General features: G+C 37.7%; 1 protein-coding gene across 6 annotated transcripts in view; it reads right to left on the reverse strand.

The window, feature by feature from the left end:
- Ptp99A (Protein tyrosine phosphatase 99A) overlaps positions 1–18,382 on the reverse strand; it is a 726,502-nt gene that overhangs the window by 515,752 nt on the left and 192,368 nt on the right. The window contains exon 1 of one of the 6 annotated variants that reach the window (XM_022062033.2): positions 2,955–3,116. The exons of the other annotated variants lie outside the window; for them this stretch is intronic. The gene's annotated coding sequence lies outside the window, so the exon portion shown is untranslated. Of the gene's footprint in view, positions 1–2,954; positions 3,117–18,382 lie in introns of those variants that run through there. 6 annotated transcript variants of the gene reach the window in all.

Raw genomic sequence — 18,382 nt, forward strand, 5'->3', positions numbered from 1 at the left:
ATACGCCTACGTGAGTATATTATTTATTTCTTTAGATATATAGCTGCATCTAAAAGCAACGAAGGGCAAAAGGCCATATCGATTTGAAAGTGGTTTCCAGAATGTCAACAAATAAACTCGTATAGGCTGTACAGTTCCTATATCCTTACGATTTTTTACTGAAAAAACTTTATAAATGTATTTTCAATTTGTCTGCTCACTTTGAAAAATATAACAATATATTTCACTTTGTCCTCACAAAATATTCTGCGTATTTTCGGAGAAAAGAATATTTTAGAATCTACGTTCCGCTGTGAAATCGATGTTGTTGTAGATATTGGGATTTCATATCTGCTGTTTGTCACTGCCGTAGCAGTATTTCATGAAACTGATACCAAAAATAATATTTTTATGCACAATACTATTTAGAGCAATATGGTATAATGGAGCAGAATTCTACTCTAAACTTAAGTTTACAATACCACACAAAGATCACCTGCTAAATGAATATCTTTTGAAAATGTTTAAAACTCTATTAGTTGTTTCATTGGTTTAGAATTCAGTTTCTGCGATTCCAACTCAGTCAGTAAATTATCACGACAAGTAACTTCCGACGCATCAGAGCATGGGAGTCACACGTATAACATAAACTACAGAGTGTTCAAGCTTATGGGCAATAGACTACTTAAGTTATTCTTGGGGTACGTATTTCGTACTCGGTTACGGAATAATTAAGTCAACACAAGATATTTTTAAACAAAGTCTTTCTTACCACCCACCAAGAATACGTAGTCGTATTTCCTACAAGGGTCGCGAAATTGGCATAACGCCCTGTGGCAGAGAAGTGTCCTGAGAAGCTGACAGTCACTCAGTTGGTCATTAATTTCCCGCATTTAGTCAAGCCCTCACACTGAATATATTTTACAATTTTCTTCTCATTAAACGTTTTGTTTAATGAGCGGTTTTTTCCCTTAGGTTTTCCAACCAAACGTCGAAGTTCTCGATCTGACAAAACTTGTTACTCGAAACATTTTCTTTGACAGTCGATCTAATAAATCAAAGCACTATATAGATTAATTCGGACTTCTCAATACAAAACTTGGAAGCCTATCGACGTATTTCGGAGGTGAAAAATGTGGACGGACAGACAAATACACTGACAGACCTCCATATGGTGCGTCCATTTTATACATCTCGTGCAAACAACGCAGATAAACTAACAATAAGTTTAAGAAAGGTAATGTAGAGACTGGCGTTTAATCTTTTTATTACAAAACTATCCTGACATAAACAGAAGCTCTATCAGCTCTATAAACAGCCGACCGACATGCACAATGCATTCTATTCACTACAAAACAAAACGTACAACGATAAGGGTGAAAGAACGCGTGTGCGATTGTATCTGACACAGCTCATACATTACATGGATAAAAATATCTATGAGAACGTAAATCATTTTGTAGCTTTAACTAAACAAACGTGAGGATTTTTCCGAGAAATACAAGTTTAATAACGAGGCTGTTCTTTTGTCGGCATTTGTGAAAAATTCTTTAATAGCACGCAAAGGGTTTAAAATCTGAATGCTATGTTATGTAACAAAAATGTAAAATTCATTCAGATTGTAAAACGGTTAACGCAGGAACGTTCGAGAATATGGATGTTGAATTGTATATAAATAATCGCAGGGTGAAACTAAATAAATGACTAAATACACTTGTCTCTTCTGCAAGTATGTTAATGGCATATTTCTAAGGATAATTACTGAGGATAACGATGATGTAATGCTGCTAAATACACAGGTATATTAGCTATTATTATTTCCCGTGTATGACATCACAGGTCATGTTACAAATATTTAGCATAAGCGATAATTTCATAATAAGTTATTGCCTTGAACTGCTATTATTCTAAGCGAGGAGTTGATGGTACTGTCCATAACGTTAGCCTGCCAAGTCTTGAACGTACTCGGCTTGTGAATAGCAAAGAATAAAAAGTTAACTTCAGCTGCACGTATGAAGTAGTTTGCAGACGGTCGTACTGAAGGAAACATTACGAGAGCAGGGGACGGGTAATAAATAAGTAGGAGTAAAATATTTCTGTCTGCAAAGAAAGGGAAGTTGGGAAAAAGTCTGCAGAACTTTACGTTCAAATACATTACACAATATCAGAGGACGCCTGGCAGGCGCTGGTCGCCTTTCGCTTCCTCGGCCTTCGCTACTGAGCGTCAGGTAACTTCCATAGAGACGCAATACAACCCCAAGTATCACCATTTCGATTGGTGTAAAAGCAACAGAATTGTACCCAATCGAGTAAGGTATTATACGTATTTCATTCAAGCTCGTTAATTCAATTTCTCCCTGACTCGGCAATTGGGCAGCCTCAAAATGTAGATACTTCTGAATTTAAGGCGTATGAACTTGAATTAGTAACACAAAAAATTCTGACTCAGTACAAATTGGCTAAATCCACTGCATAAACCAAGATTGAAGTAAGAAACGGAAAACAAATTGCATTTCTTACATTTTCAAGTTGGATATGAAAATGTACTAAGAAATTATTAGGCGTCTGTCTGCTTTATTTATGCATCTTGAGCAGTTTCGTATTTTTACTGGGATATTTCTGCCGTATAAAATTCGTGGTATTTTAATTTAATCATATACTGAAACAATCATATCATATACTCAAGTTATATAGTGAAATAAGAAAGAATTTCAATTACAGTTTAGAATATAAGTTCAGCTAAAGAGAAAGAATCGTATATGAAGGAAACAAATGAAGATAAAACAAAGACGAAAAATGCAAAAAAAAACAAAAAATACACAAAGAACAACGAAAAAAAACAAAAACAATAAGAACCCAAATATCACACACAAAGTTATTACACTCCACACAGTAACAAAACAACCACAATAAAGCGCTCACGTGACTTCATTTGGCTGATACGATTTCCTACCAAATTAATAGCAAGCATTTACCTCGTTAACAGCCACTGGACTGGAGTCTCATTTCTTCGCCTTCCCTATCTCACTTCATCCAGCTTCAAATTCAAACCACCAAGATATATCACGATTGAATTCACTCGATTTATTCTTGAAACGTTCTAACGTTGCAACACCAACCCATGTCCCGAGAAACACTGGCTGCAGGTGTCCCTCTCGGCCGTTTAGCACGCCTCGTGTAGCCAAGACACACGGGCTACTACCTCTCGACCAATCACACAGCAGACGCAAACAAGTGCCTCGCGATACAAGGTCTTACAGTCAACAGAAGTAATGTCAAATAAAGTGAATGGGCAGATGTGCTTATGACTGTCCAATGCATTGCAACCTCTAGGAGTCAGTTTTCTTTATTTTACGACATAATTTACATATAATAATCTTGGAAAATAGATTAAATACTGACGCTCTGATGCAATTTTTGTGGCACAGGGGTGCAATGCCTTTCACAGGTGTTCTTATATAAATAAGTCGATATATGTAAGTCATGATAACATTACTTTATCCATCGTTAAAACATTACGTAATTTCATGTGGACAAAAAACATAAAAGTTAGGTAAACTTTGGTTTGTCGTCGGCAAAGAATTTAGAACGCTTCAAACTTTCCTATGTAGAAGAGGACAGTTCTCTACATGTACTTTGCAAACGCAGATAATCAACAATACGCTAATTACGGTGCGAAGGTTTAAAAACTGAAGATTAGGTGATGACGTAAAATTTAATACTTTGTTTCATCTTTCTTCTTTTGATATCCGTTCTTACTCTGTCTTCAATCCACATCCTGCTAATTTTGATGCGAAAATAAACACTAAACGGTGTAAACACTGAGAGACCGGCATGCTAGTTCCAACGCCTGAGCGGTATATGACGAGAAATACTTGGTCCTTAAATTTGAGTGTTAAGGCCCTGAAATTGATACGTCCTTGAAAAGAAATTTCAAATTAATCCCACAGCCTCATTCATGCGATTTAAATGTCTCGTACGTCTACAAATTTAATTTTTGACAAAAAGCTATGACAATTCGTAAATAAATAATTCACGCCTTCAAGAGGAGATAACCACGGTTATGATTTGATACTTTCGTACTCACTACAGACCCCTTATTGTCGCATTTCATTGGCTATACCTGGCAATCCTCAACTTCTGAAGACCAAAGGGCATAAAGTCAACAAATTGATACCAGAGTTCCAAGAACAAAATTAGTACGGAATCTAAGGTTATGTTTCGAAGAACGGCGGAGGTCATACGACTTTAATTGAGGTCCCCGGCAATTTGATGTGTGTAGCGAGAGTAGGGATTGAGGTTAGGTTCGGCATAGTAGCTTATGGAGACCTCTTAGGTCAAAACCCCGTGCAGCCATTTGGAGTCACCGGCTTATTCTTACGGAATGGCTCAATTCAACTGGATCAAGACTACTTTACCTTCACTTTTATTGCCTGAACTAAGTTCGTAAAATACTGGACCAGACGGAATGGCTCTAGAAGTCAACGGCTGTCACTCCATCGATATGAGCAGAAGTAGGAAGGAAAATGGACGTAGAATGGAAGGAATAAAGGATTTTATGGTTTTACACTAAGACTTTATGATAACATATCCTAATGTTAATAGCTAATAAGAGAGAAATTATGGTATAAACTTTACACCTTCCTACACGGTGCAGAGAATATAAATTTTCATTGTGTGTTTTCCAGTAACTGTTTTAACGTCATTTTTAATATTATCATTCAACTTAGGCTAGGTGCAGGTCAGAAATTGGCTAAACAACTTAACAAACCAACTAATGTTAAACAAACTAAACAAATAAGCAACCAAACAACAAGCTAACTATCCAACAAACTAAATTCTGTGTCAGCAAAATAACTGAATATCTTTTCGATGGACAGAGAACTACATGCATCGCTGTACGAAAACACATGACCTTGTGTGCGCAGAAGTCTAAAATGCGTTGTGCTCATTAGTCAGACTCTGCAGCTGTGCGTGCAAAGCTGAAGGCCATATCCAAACTCACAGCAATTTCCTGTACCTTAGGCTTTCTCCAAAGCAAAGGGGCCGGAACGTGCTGGAAACCATTCGCAAGCACGTAGTTTCTAGGTAAAGAATGAATGGATTCACATTTGTCTACACTTGGCCTACATCTTGAAGACGTGATGTTATCAACAGCCATCATTAGCTGGATTTGACACCCTCCCTTGTAGAGTGAGATACGTTATTTTGTTAGAGTTTAGAAATATCTAAGGTTGTGCAGTGTTTTTGTTATAAGTAATACGGGAAACTCGAGTTTCCGAGAAACAGCTTGCTCACCAACAATCGCTGATGAATCAACCGTTCTTGTGGTTGAAGACCTGTCCTTTACACACAGTGACCAATATCACAAAACTAACTATGCAGAATGAACGCAGAATCTTTTAGAACTCCAAATTTGACTGAGAAACGAGGGCTTAGTCAATAATGTTAACCCATACAGAAGATTACCAAAGAGGTGAGGAGTGTAAATTAAGAATTGGGTGCACTGTCTTTGGTACTGTTTTTAAAACGAGACCTTTTGTCAGTCAAAACAAAACTCCTTTCACACGCTACATAATCACTGTTTTTACAGATATTCATACGAAATGTCACTTTACATTGTGCTCGTTTTTGAACTTTTGAAGGTAAACAGAAAAGAGGCCATCTTATTTAATACAAACAAAATCCATATCTGCTTTAAGATCAACTTTTAAACTGTAACTTTATATTTAGTTCTTTTGTTCGTTCTCTTTCCATCTTTGCGGATTAGAATGTCTGCACCATGCTTAAAACCCTCATCTTTCTCGTTTATAAATCAAATGCTATTTCTCGTCATTCGTCTTCATTCCATCTACATGGTATTTCCGCGTCTTCTGCATTACTGACCTTTACTGTTCCACGCATTCAATATTAATTTTCTCGTCGATGTATTTCCAGTCACGTGTCTTCCTGCGCTTATTTTATACATGGAAGATGATTGTCTTCTGTGATGTTACGTCATCTAGTAGAAACTGACCGTCCGAGGCGTTTACTGCCTTTACCATGACGTCACTCACCACACTGATGATTAAGGCAGTACGCACCTGTGAAACGGCGGCCAATTTCTATGAGACTACACGACGCAACTCTCAGAATACAGAAATCCTCATGTTCGCCGCCGTCAGAACCTCAGATATAACCTACCTGTGTGCCCGTCATTCCTTCTCCATGTAATTACTATTACAAACAAATTTTTTCAGCAGTTTATAATATTAAATCTTGAACATTAATACACCGACGTGTTCGTAAATTATTAAACTCTGACGCATAAACATTTGCCTCTTATTTTCGAAAGTTCTTTTCACCATGTGGATTAATTAATAAAATTCCACAAATGACTTACGTCCTTAAATATTAAATTCGTTTATTTGTTATGTTCCTTCATTATCTAACACCCTGCGAGATTCCTTCCCATTAACGACTTACTTTCATTTTATTAACAATAATCATTTTATCAAAGACTCCATAATGAAATAACTGGCATACTTCAGTGGCTGCTGGACGTTTGATAATTCCTGTATTTAAAATACATGCCGGCAGTGAAACGTGACCCGATAAAATGTAAAAACTTTACTTGCAATGACAACAGACGTTGAATACCCACACAAAAGAATTCTAAGTCTATTAAGACATTTATTTTTTAATATTACAGTGCTTTCCAAAAAGACATTCAGAATAGCAAATTCGGTATCCGCTACTCACTCAATTTCCCACCGCTGCCAACTGTGCCATAAAGCTAACGGTGGTCATTTTCAAGACCTGCACTAGATTCGTTAGTAAGTGAAAATGCTGACGTATGTAATGATTCAGTTTATTAAAATGTATTTATCTGATTCACTGAATGTGTGTATATATCTCTTTAGGACACTGTATATGTAACAGTTTCTACGTAGTTTGAGAAAACGAAATTAAATAGTACACCAGCAGTTAATTGAAGAGCCTGTTGTCCCCTTAAAGTGAGATCCATGGTGAGGTTGTTTTATATTTAAAGAGACCTGTCTTCAGAAGAACAATATTCTCCTGTTCTGTGCGCTGTGTATTAGGTTCACTGGGAACTGACCCTCAGTCAAAGAGATGTACAGGGCAGTGTAACACGGTAGAAGCAAGAATGGACTTCATTAGCTGAGACCACATAATAAACCGTGTACGCTACACAGATTCCATTTCCTCTGCCCCAGACACAGCATGTTTGCAAATAATTTGTTCGATTCATACGAAAATTAAACAACACAATATTAAAACATCAAAACGCAAGTGGATAAAACTCTCTGGTTTGCAACATAGTGTCTGAGAACGACAAGGAAAGGAAACAAGGATCATGATACAGACTAAAATATGGAAATATTCGTTATCATTCAGCATAAGATAACAATAAACACATACTTTCCAAAGTGCTAAAAACCTTTAATACGAGGTGCGATCAGAAATTTTGCAGACTGCGCCTATAAAAACCCGTACACTTATCTCAGGTATTAAATTCATCCATCACCCTCGAAGTAGTTCCCCTGGGAGTGAACACAACGATCCCAGCGCCGCTGCCAAGCCTGGAAGCATCCCTGGAAATCTTTCTTTGTCAGCCTGTCAAGCACCATCTGCGATTCTGCCTGAATCTCTTCTATCGTCTCAAATCTCCTTCCCTTTAGCTGAATTTTCATCTTTGGGAAGAGGAAGAAGTCACACGGAGCTAAATCCGGCGAATAAGGAGGGTGCGGGATGACGGCCATGGTGTTTGAGGCCAAAAACTGCCGAACTTTGAGGGCAGTGTGCGCTGGCGCGTTGTCATGATGCAGCAGCCAGTTGTGGTTGCGTCACTTTGACGGCCGCTTCCGTCCTTTAGAATCAGCTGACAGGTCCCATAGCCTATCCCAACAAAGTCGCACAAGTCGTTGATGGTACGACGTCGATCTTCGTGAATGGCCTGCCGAATCTTCGTAACATTTTCGGGCGTTGTGCTCGAAGATGGTCGTCCAGAACGCTCGTCATCATCGACAGAGGTTCGGCCATTTTTAAAACGTGAATGCCACACAAAAGTTTGTGCACGACCCATTGCGGACTCCCCAAATGCTTGCTTTAGCATTTCATAGGTTTCCGTAGCCGTTTTGGCGAGTCTTTGGCAAGAGATTCAGGCAGAATCGCAGATGGTGCTTGACAGGCTGACAAAGAAAGATTTCCAGGGATGCTTCCAGGCTTGGCAGCGGCGCTGGGATCGTTGTGTTCACTCCCAGGGGAACTACTTCGAGGGTAATGGATGAATTTAATACCTGAGATAAGTGTACGGGTTTTTATACGCGCAGTCTGTAAACTTTCCGATCGCACCTCGTATATGCAACGCAATACGAAGCAGCATTAACCTTGATCCAAAGTTAAGATTAACTCAGCGAAAAAACCCAGCAGAATTCAGTAATGTTTCAAAAACTTAAACCTTTTCTTACCCCTTTCTAGATGTCTTCCTCTCCTAATAATATTAGAAACGGCTAACTCGTGGCCGTGTCTGAACACACTACGATTAACCTTTAAGTACTAACCGAAAAACTGCAATGACGTAAGCTAAGAATGTAAATAAACTTAATAGCTTTATCAGTATTAACAAATTTGTTAAATTTTCGTTATATCAGAGTTAATCTGACAGTAGACAGAACTCTGAATACATGTTTAATAATTTATTTTATGCGATATACCCTTTCAAATCCTTTTGCATACAAACGATGTTACGCGTACAACACTTTGGAAAATATTGCAGCACAGTTTTGCCCACCCACCTAAAGAGGAACGCAGAATCAATAATTAAAACGTTATTATTTTAATTTAAACCTTTAAGGCCTACTTGATTTAACAATCACTAACTCCGCATTTTGTATTTATAGCTTTCGTATAACGGTCCATATAACCAGGGATTATTTCCTTAACAACATTAATCACACAATATTTGTAATGGTTAAGCGGTGTTTTCTTTGCGGTACGAACTAAATTCGTAAATATGATTTATACTAGATTCAGCTTTAAAAGGTTTAAACACTTTGACGAAAGATAAAGCCAAATAGAATGTCCATACTGTCAAACTATCTCCAGATAGTTTCAAACGTAGATGTTATTATCCCAACAGAACAATGTGACCGGAATAAATTACGAAATTACTGAACACATAGTATCTTAAACTGTAAATTACTTTATGTTCTTAGCTTTAGATGTTTTCCTCAGAACTTTTTCATAAAGACTTGTAATACGTATATGTATTTTTATTTAAATATAGAAACAATCCTAATCCAAAAATTGACAAAATTAACGTCAAATGTACCACGATCTTTGGTATTATGCAGAAAGCAGACGATTGTTAAAAGAAATATCAAGATTTTAGTCAGTATGATAAACCTCATTTATTTCTGTATATGCTAGAATACATTATTATCTGTCTGTAGGATGATATAATTAGCAACAAACATCATTAACTTGGCATCATTTTTACTTGCTGCAGAATGCCGGAAGTGTATTACAATTTGGCATTTCATTCTCTATTAAGCTGATGTCTTGGGTTTTGTAAAATTCCATTAATCAAAATATACATTTTTCGACAAAACGCATTTCTTTCTACATGTGTTGTTGAAATTACGGTGGGGTATATTTTTATTTCACTTTAATGCGAATCGCCATAACAGCGTCTATTACAACCAGTCCATTATTTAAGAATGCAAATGGTTGTGTTTCTGAACTGATTTAGGAACATAATTAATTGTGTTGTTAGTTTAAATGACCGCTGCTCCAAAACCACTTTGCATGTTCAGAAAATCGATATAACAACACAATATAATTCTAGCCCGTTCGCGCGCCGTAATCTGCTTGCCACCGGACCTGATTCTGCCAAATCAGTTAATTTCCCTTATTGTTCAAATTCGTTTAAAACTCTGTGCTATGTTAGAATTAGGCTGTGCGTTCAGACTATGATAATCTTGTTGGCCAGAGACTACCTCATCGGCTAACTACTGCAATTACACCTGTTTCATTATGATTCGATTTAAAGTGACAGATTCTGTTTTAAATTGGTTGCACGTTTGAAGTTAATTAGACGAAACACGCCTGTTAAAGGCTGAGGATTTATTAGCTTTCAACAGTACAACAGGGATGTAATTTTGTAAAGGTGTTGCAAGTTACTTTTACAGGATTCTTTATGGTATGCACTGATTAATCAAGTCAGACCACTTCAATTAAACTGAATTCTAAAAAGGTAAATGTGTGAAAATGCATTTAATGTTGTGAAGTGATCAGCGTATAAAATGATTGCAACATACAACCCAGTAGACTTTACAAGCACCACAACTGTGCAAGTGGCGTTAATTATCCATTCAGCAATAAGACTCAATAAAACTACAATAATATTACAAATACGTCGTGCAACAGGTTTACATTTGGTCCTCCCTCACAGTAAGACTAAATTTCAAACATAATTAGAAAACAGAAATAAATATAGTTTGGTATTTGTTCTTTCCAGTGTGCACACTGGTCAACAACATATTTTACCACAACTTCTGAAATCTAACCTAACCTCACTTGAGATGTCAGATTCTCACGGCAGCAAGTATGAAGATGAATGTCTTCTGAGTTGTTACGACGTCTAATTTGGTAGAAGTCTACCGATGTTTCAGACGTACTTTCAAAACATCTCCTGCCCTTACAACGTACTTCTCAAACACACATCTCGCTGTCATTCTCCCAAATCCTTCTCCGTCTTCCAAGCACCCACTTCTCAAAAGTTCTCCTTCCTAAATTTTTATGCATTTCTTTTCTCCCCGATGAAAGCTACAATTCTGCCCCTTCGCAAGTTCTTCTCTATTTCCCACCCTAGCACCACGCTTACAACCTGACCTGTATAAATCAAGAAGTTCTTCCGAAGACATTACAGTTTATCTCATTGCCGTACGTAAATCAAGTTCAGTACATGACATAAAGTAATCTTTACGGAAGAAGGCCCATAATACTTTATTCTTCGAGAGACTTTGTGAAAGACATACAATTTGAGTGAGTTAACACTTTAGGCTATAAGTTAGAAATTATCTTTAAGGAAATATCGAAGTGAAGAGTCAGTGGGCCCGGGGAGGGGGTGAGGAACTGAGAATCTTCGAGTAAGCGTCTGTGGGGCACTCGGGGGTCAGTCCCACTGTCAGCCATGATATGTGGGGGTACGGTCTGGACGCAGAGCATCTCGGCCGCTTATCACGCGAACTCCAGAATAGGCACAGGATTCTGCTGGTCTAACCTCTCTGTGTGATTCCAATTTATGAGGGGAAAGATAAAGGGCTGCTTCGGCGCACCCAATGATCACCTCGAAACCTGGGGTCTGACATCCGCAGTGGAAATGTACATCTCTTCCGATGTGCCTAATCGCAAGCTGCATTTGTAACTTCGTCGTACAGGGTCCTACATCATAAGACAATAATACTTTCTCATCTTATCATTAAGTATTTCTTGTTTGAAGACGAGGATTAATTAACGTTGTTTATAAATTACGGCAATTGGATAATATCCTCAGTCAGTTTAAGATAATCCACATCCTAATACGACATTTCTAAAACAAATTCTTAACAACAAACACCCACCTAACCTTATGTCAAGAGTTTTAACCCTTGGGCCGCGACTCACATGAGGCCATCTTATATAAAAATACTGGCTCTTACACGAAAGAAAATATGTATCTTACAAAAGACTGCTTTCGAAGTGTATTTAACGTAAAATAAATATAAATTATCAGAAATATATAACATGAAAGAGCTTTTCCGTGTATGCATATGTGAGTAAGAACTGCAACTGTGCAGATAAAATGTCGCAAGTTGTCTCTTAAACTTTCTTAGCATTCTTTCCTTCTATAAACACGCTTGAACTCTGTAATAGTTTCTTATCTATTTTTGTTTATAAACCTCGCATCTATTTTGAGGCAATGTAAGTATACATGCTGGCAGTGGTCAATAAACTTACGCGGTTTACTGCCTTCCTTTGTTTTAAAATAATTAAAATTGAAACTTGGTAACTAGTCATAATACTAACCTAAACTTTATAATTGAACTATTCACCAAATGTTGTTAAAACAATCAAGTCAAGAGGATTACGATATGCAAGTAATATGGAAGGGTAGATGAGAAGATGGGGTCCGCAGTGGCTGCGCGGTCTGAGGCGTGGGCCTTGTGCAGCTTGGTCGCTGGGACCGTGGGTTCGAATCCCACTCAAGCCATGGATGTTTGTCCGCGTTTTTCTGTGTTGTGCTGTCCTGTGTACAGGTAGAGGCCTTGCGACGGGCCGATCCCTCGTTCAAGGAGTCCTACCAAAATATCTATAGATCAAAACCAACGAAAACGTTGGAACCCGCAGTGCTCAGGCACTTGAAGAACGGGTCGTTCCTAGTATCCCAGTATCCCCAGATGAGAAGATAATATTAATCACAAAGCAATAAAGCGTACGAGTGCAGAGTGGATTAATGTAGCTCAGGATAGAGACATAAATGTGTGACTAACAGCATCTGAGGAACGACTATGCTTTGAAATTATAGTAGCCGTTACCAAATTACATGTTACGAGGCCACAGAAGACCTTCGCCCTCCGTCTTATCACGCGCCTCAACTACACTGCGAGTTCTGAGCTGCTTTCATGCCCTGGGCTTAGTACTCCGTGACCATGAAGCATGTACAACCTCATGAAACAGTGCACTGCTTTGAGGTGAGGTTGTTAAATACACATTACGCCTACAAATACTTTTCAGTCCTACGTAAGTTTTGAAGATATCTCTGTGGAAGATTAGGCATTATAAAGAGATAGTTGAGAAACAGATCACAGGAAGAAGTGGAAACCGTTCTAAGGGCTGCCGTTGAGCATCTATTTCGACGGGACACTCATGACACACCCGGGATTCTCTTGAAAATTCCATTCTCACTCCTTCGGTCTCCACTGCTTCAACTTCTACTTCCAGAGGCCGTTACACTGCATGGCGCGGCCAACTACCTTAGTGGAAAGGCATTAGTACCCTCACAAACAGCCGGGCATTAGACGAAAATCGTATCGCCAAGACGTGATTGTTATCCTAACGTGATACAAGTATCTCTAACTCTGGCGTAACAATGTTCTGATGATATTAACTCAGTGGACAGTGTCGGCCGACGAAAGACCTCAGCACGCTTAGAGGACGACTCAGTAACACCAACTAACTTTTAGCATTAGAAACGCAACGTCAAAACCAAGAAATGAATGGTGTACATTTTTTCTAATATTGTACTTTACAAACTGTGTTTTCTTGACTTAAATAGAAAACACAAACTTAATCATAATATTGTATCATCAGGAATTCATTCACACGTCGTTTAATCGAACTGATTTAGTTCTTTGCATATTGATTGGTCCTACAGTCCTTGAGAATCTCTGGTTGATGCAAGGCCATGATTTAAACAAAACGTGTGCATGTATTATAATTCCATGCCAATCTCAAAATCAATTAATTAACTGTATTATATTGATCTAGGAACGTATCCTTCGAGTATTTACTATCAGTGTTATTAGTGTTAAAATGTCTCTCACTTACCTTTCATTTTCAGTGGGTAACTTCCTATGAAGTCGACGCTCGTCTAAACAATATTTAAGAATTCAGTTTTCCATTACAAACATCAACTGGTTAATGCTGTTTACAGTTAGAATAACACTTAACCCACAATTAAAAAACTCAGAGTTTCTGGCTGTTACTCCATGTGGCACATATAGTTACCGCTAAACTTTAAAGCGTTAGCAATGAAACGTTATTACGTCAATTAATATAATTTGTAAGTAAGTTCTCCGCAGACACTAAACCTTATTTAAACATCAGATTTATTCAAAAATTCTCAGTTTCGCCGCGGCATAACAAAATGATTTCCTTCTTTCAATTAGGATAGGATTTTGTCCTTCCGATTAACACCCTCGCCTTTAATTTTCTATATTCATAAAACCTGCCACACGTAAAGAATGACATTCAATATTTCAGTTCAAAATTACAGAAGCTGTAAATGTATGATTGTTTTTTAGCTACAATATTTAAACGTAGAATACAAGAATATTTGTAATGATGAACAGTAACGATTATAGAAGGAAGCTATTGTGACTTAATTTGAAGCGCTATCCCAATAAATGTTTGAGGGGCAGGTTTTTGAAATACATATAAAACTCCCTTATGTACTCGTCCTACACAGTTTGACTGCCAACTTCGAGTTCTGAAAGAAAGTCAAGGAAAGGCCTCCAAATTCAAATACTCTTGTACCTTCATCCGGAAATTCGTTTTGATCTGGGCTGAAGAAAGTAGAGAACACGGAGGAACGTAGTTTAGTTGTAGTTCAGCTGGCATATATGCCTGCTAACAAAAGACGAGAGGTCAAATTTTTCAACCTCTCAGCCAGTCCGTACCCAGACGGATAGACAGAAATTGCTACACAGAGACTTCATAACTAACTTCAGAATTAGAAGATATTGATAAAGTTTCCGTCAGCCATGGAATGTCCAATGCCTTCATAACCTGAACTAATATCCCCATATAGGAAGTTAACAAAGAGCCCGGTGATGTTCACATGACAAATTCGATATAATCTACAAAGTTATCTTTCACACTTGAACCACCAATATATCATTGATTGGACGTCAGGAAGACGTCCCAGGAGTTTGGCTCCGTGTTTCGAAAGCGTCCATTTCGAATTCCACTGGCGAACATGTATTCCTTGTTTCTCTTTTTCGTAACGTAAAGAAAAGCGGGAAAATTACATTAGTATTTGAGGTTTTCACGGAAGCGAGTCCGAAGATGGCTGTTTTGTGGGCTTTGCGCCATGTAGTCTGGTAGAAGTTTGCTGACGCATCAGAGGTTCTTGCTGCCTCCATCATCAGGGCGACTATCATCGCTACACCCATGAAGACAGCTATCTTCTGACTCACTGCCGTGAAAACCTTAAATCCTTCGAAGTATAAAGATGGCTGTCTTCTGGGTTGTACCATACTACACAACGCTACAACCTGTATTCAAATGACTGATTTTTGATTAATTTAATAACTCCTTTTCAATTGCCTACGTTAAGCAGTGTCAAGTAGTATAAAGGGCAAATTAAAATTACATGGATGAGGCTTACATTAAAGTACTATCAAGTATTTAACTGAAGGTTTAGTTTATTTAACGACCCTGTCAGCGGCTCAGACTATATAATGTCCGACGGTAAATGATTAATGAACAGTGAATTGAAAAGTATATGGAAAGAAGCGTTCGTGACCTAATTTAACTCTTTGAAGTTGAAGTTCATTTATTCTTTTATGAAAACGATATGGAAAAAAGCGTTCGTGGCCTAATTTAACTCATTGAAACTAAAGTTTATGTATTTATTTACCTTCTATTTATCTCCGTGGTAATCCAGGTGGTGATTTTGTGTAAATATTCTACAAAATTTGTAGATTTACACATTGGACCGTGTTTCATTGGGCATTTAGGAAAACTGTGGATATATGTACCTTATTGTAATACGGAGCTGCCATTTTTGTCCGCTTAAAACCACCAATCAAACAGGAGGTAAGGAAACTGAGTACATGAAATAATTTTATAATATAAACGGTGTCTCAGATACCCCAAACCATAGGAGAACTCTTAATTTGGTAAAAATACACAAACATGTAAAGCGGGATTAGTTGTTGCAAACGACGCGTGTTTCCAGTCTCAAGTGTTGGAAATGTTGATCTACAAACAGCAATCCATTACAGTAAAAATTACGTCGCTGCTGCCACACTGACATGACAGCGAAAGGGGGGGGGTTATTTCTAGAGTCTGGGGAAGAACTAGTGAAAGAAGCATCCCCCCCGACCTTCGCTGCCATGTCAACGTCTCAACATCGCCATAGTTTTTACTTTTGATAATATAGAGAGCGTAGCGCACTAATGCCTCGTCCTGGGACAAAAGATTCCAACACCAGGCACAGGAAACACACGAGTTATAATAATTTTTCGTTGGCTAGCCTATTTTTTTGTGTATTTCGTCAAATAAAATAGTTCTACGTACCTGGAATTATGGAACATTTCGTAGATAAATTTTTATCTTGTTTCTACTCATTTCTTCAGATTTTTGTCTCCACAAATTAATCTCCCTTTGAAAAGTAACTCTAATTGTATGACTCCACATTATCGAGGCTGGAGTCAGACTTAATATTCGAGGCCGACTTGTCTGGAGGAGGAATACTTGAATCGATAATCTCATAAGCAACTAAACAAGAACAATGCAGTGAATGCTAAGTGTTGTAGTGGCCACGTTAGACGTCACTGAAGTGCGACCAATGGCAAAGAACATCGTTACACGCAGAATGCTGAGTACAGTCTCTTTAGGCCAAAACATCTCTGCTTGTAGGTATATAGTTCTGCGTGGTTAAGTGATGGAACATTGGGGTAGATGCTTAAGGTAAATGCCAGCTACAGAACTTTGCTAACTTTGGCGATACCCACGGGACTCGTAGGTCTTAACACTTTGATCCGAATGTTGTGGTCTTGCTTATCGTTCTTCCATAGTCCATAAGGCCAAGTTTAAGATCTTACACTCCGTGTTCCTGGATGCCTTTTGAAAATATTCCGAAACGGTGTCTCAAAAAATACTGCAACTTTCTTAAATATTCCAGGTTTCAGAGAGTTTTACTAATACTCTGATGCATTAAGATCTTCTAAACAAAACTGTAAAGATGTGATTCACACCGGAATACACACAGTTTGCGCATGCGCTAATGTCACATTCGAATTTTGAATTTTAATAGTAAAATAAAAATTCTATATATACATATCTATACACATTCAATAAATGCAATAAATAAATTTTAATAAACTAAACCATTACCTACGTTTGCAATGGCACGGATGTAGTGTAGGTGTTCAAAACGACCACCTTCCATGTCATCAGCAAACGCAACACACGAGGATCGATAACAAGGTTAATATTCCGTATTATAAGGTGTATTCATCTTTCTGAGGCAGCCTGTGTACAACACAAGCTCTATCATAAATACAGACCGCGTAACCGTAGCAGAAGATAGCAGGAGAAGTTAAAACATACCCTTATCTCTTCAATAAAAGATTTCTTCGTCCTCTCTTACCTACTTGTTATTTCAAAAAGGAAACGAAAAAATTGCTACGTAATGGACATAACTTCCGTTGTTACTATTAAAATGCCTGAATACACGTTTTATACGTTATTTTCTTTGTTTTCTACTTAAGTGTCAGCCTCAACTAGATGGCTAACAACTCTTGGCTGGCTAGAGATAGTTGACGATGCATTTTTATCTTCTCGGTTTTGCTGTGTTTTAGTGCACTGAGTATCACTAAACTACTAAAATTATGAGAGAAGACTTATTTTTGTGTTTTAGAAGTCTTAGTCGGGATAATACAGTTGGCACGTACCCCCATCCCCCGGTTTAAATTTTTACTTTCTGTCATCAAACGTTTGAAAACGCACGTGACCCTATGAAAGGAAAATTAACAGCTAACGGAAACTATTACATATCAAGGAGCTCAACTATTTTCACTCGCCACCTAATATTGTTAAATTAAATAAACAGTATATATTTGTACACGAAGTGCAAAATGCTTCAAATATTTAATTGGAAAATTCCAAGTGAAGAGCCTAAGCTAAGTAAACATTCCAGGGTGATATTAAAGTAGACTTTAGAGAATTAGGGTATGAACCTAACCTAACTGGCTCAATAAGGGGCAAAATAGGGAAACATATTCACCAGCTGTTCCTTTTCCCCCCACCAAACTAACGTGTCTCTCACTTCTCCCCGCCAATTCTCCCTGTGATTCTACTCTCATGCTATTCTTCCTAATTCTCTCTGAGTCTTAAAGGGTTAAAATACTGTTTATAATTCACTGGAGCATCATAATGTGTTGGCGGCAGGGTATGAGAGATGTAAAGAGATGTGGTGTGAAGTGATACAGAGACCACATAGCGAATGATAAGAGAGAGCTTGTTTTCCAAAGTGAATGGGGAAGGCAACATAGTGGCCCATTGATTAACACTGCAACAGCTAGAGAAAGACTGTAATGGGGAGAAAGTTAGAACATTGAAAGTAGAAAGAGATATTCAAAGAGAAGTGTGAAATATATGAAAATGCTACTTAGGATGATGACTGGTGTTGTTGAAATGTAGATGTTTGTTTACGTGTAACAGCAAGATAATGTGGTCATAAAATATACCGTTCAGGATAAGACGAATAAATACGTCAGAAGCAATATATTTTCAAATAAAATATATTTAAAAAGTAAGTCCTTTGGATTATGAAAACATATTTTACAGAAAATTATTTTTAAATGTTTTATATATATATATATATATATATATATATATATATCACCTA

This window comes from Zootermopsis nevadensis, unplaced genomic scaffold, assembly GCF_977971745.1.
Source record: "Zootermopsis nevadensis isolate Lab colony 2312 unplaced genomic scaffold, Znev_1.0 Znev_ptg000025l, whole genome shotgun sequence".
Lineage (NCBI taxonomy): Eukaryota > Metazoa > Arthropoda > Insecta > Blattodea > Termopsidae > Zootermopsis > Zootermopsis nevadensis.